This window comes from Ixodes scapularis, unplaced genomic scaffold (assembly GCF_016920785.2).
Source record: "Ixodes scapularis isolate PalLabHiFi unplaced genomic scaffold, ASM1692078v2 PGA_scaffold2__306_contigs__length_199485367, whole genome shotgun sequence".
NCBI lineage: Eukaryota > Metazoa > Arthropoda > Arachnida > Ixodida > Ixodidae > Ixodes > Ixodes scapularis.
In genome coordinates this window covers 197,330,397-197,332,477 of record NW_024609857.1, presented here as the reverse complement: position 1 = coordinate 197,332,477, position 2,081 = coordinate 197,330,397, and the positions used below count along the sequence as shown (strand labels likewise).

The 2,081-nt window shown below is 43.9% G+C and overlaps 1 pseudogene; it reads right to left on the bottom strand.

Annotated features, from left to right (window-relative positions):
* Nucleotides 1-1,026: 1,026 nt before the first annotated feature.
* Nucleotides 1,027-1,507, bottom strand: LOC115325005 (annotated as a pseudogene).
* Between the last annotated feature and the right edge of the window lie 574 nt (nt 1,508-2,081).

The window sequence follows — 2,081 nt, the reverse complement described above, 5'->3', positions numbered from 1 at the left end:
GTCGAAGGCACGGCTGATGTCACAGGCTAGGTGACGAGCTAAGTCGGAAGGTGGTGTCATTTTCGCATGCGAATATTTCTCCTTCTTTAACGAAATATCTTTTGAGGTGTTTCATGTTTCTGATTGGTGCTGGACTTGGGAAGCATGATGACCGGGTCGCTAAAGTCGTCAAGCACAACTTTGTGCCCGAAGTTTGCGGAACGCGCTAATTGGGCTCTCGCGACGCTGACGTCGCGCCGAGCGAGGTGTCAATCATTCGAACGCTCATTTCTTTGAGAGAGGCATAATGTAGCAAAGTTCATCAAGGCGCGCGTGGGGCGCGTGAGGGGCGCAAGGAGCCCGCTGATTGAACGGCTTCGCCGATGACGTAGCGCCCCTTTGTCCCTACATCCCTACGCCAAGCTAAAATTAATGCTTTGCAGATTGTCCTTAGGCGACCTGCTCACGCTCCAAATCCCTCCAAAGTTTGTGTAAAAAAGAGACCTCGTTTGTTGAAGTTGTCGCTGACGTCAAAATGACGTTTCCGAACTTTGCGAGAGCCGTGGTTTGAGCTCGAGATCTTCGCTTCGGATCGAGGCGAAGTTAAACTTTGTCAACATGGCGGTGCCGTACACTGCAACCGAGCTTATCTTCCGCCACCGTCGGCGTCGCTACTGAAACCACCGGGGACGCCTTTCAACTCTTCGACGACGACTTTCGGCGACAGTACCGGCTATCGAAAGCCGTTGTGCGTTCACTCTGCGACGAGCTTCGTTCGGAGCCCGGACTTCGAGGCGGCGGAAAATCGCGTCTACCATTATTTATGAATACTGTTCACCCCAAGTACGGGGCTTTAACAAGTGTGGGGTATAGAAGATCACTGAAACATACAACATCAGGACTACAATACAGTACACATTCAGCGACATTCACTTAAAATAAAGGGGCTGAAATAGCACAAACATTCAATATATTATATAGCACTGAAGAAAATGAATTCTCAGCACTCGAAATCTACTTCTTAGCAAAATATTTAACTAGTATTTATCATTCCAAATCAGTCATATTCAAAAGGGCGCTCTCAAAATCATCTAAACAGTCCAATGACAATATATTTTGTGGGAGATCATTCCAGTTTTTTACAGTTCTAGGGGAAAAAAAACCTATAAGCGACAATATTACATTTGGGCACTTCAAACTGATTAGTGCTAACGTATCTCAGTTCTCTCGATGCGCGATCTGTTAATCTAGAATCCAGGTTAATGTTATACAGGTGATGAGAAAACATAAAGAAAAACTTTAGTCGAGCAGTTTTTCGACAAACGGAAAGTAAGGGGAGATTGAGGCTGTGCAGCATATCTGTGACAGAATCAAGTCGCTTGTATTTGCATAGAATAAATCGCGCCGCCTTCCTCTGAACTTTTTCGAGTTCACCAATTTGATTTTTTCTATAGGGGTCCCATACCGATGCAGCATACTCCAATGTAGGCCTAATATACGTTGTGTAGGCTATTAACTTCACTTTAGGCGGAGCACTGGCTAGATTCCGTGATAGAAACCAAAGCTTTTTCATTGCTTTGTGAGATAATTTATTTATGTGTTTACTCCAACTTAAGTTTTTAGAAAGTGTCACCCCCAAGTATTTAAAACTATCAACTTCAACCAAAGGACTCCTATCAAGCTCGTAAGTATAAGAAATAACATTCTTAGTTTTGTTAGTTATTCGTGCAAAAACAGTTTTTTGTGTATTAATTTTCATCTTCCATTTCGAGCACCAGTCCTGAATAGACCCAACAGATGCACTTAATCTGCGCTGGTCGTCTTCCTCCTCGATTTTTGAATATACCAGACAATCATCTGCAAATAGCCGCACGGTAACCCCTTGATTTATTTCCGCCGCGATATCATTAATGTAAATTAAAAATAATACTGGCACGAGTACTGACCCCTGGGGGACGCCCGAGGGCACTTCAGATACAATTGAACGGTCACCGTTAACCTCTACATACTGCACCCGATTAGATAAATACGCCCTGATCCAGAATATCACGTTCTGATTTACACCATGAAAAGAAAGTTTATGAAGTAGTTCAGTGTGTGGT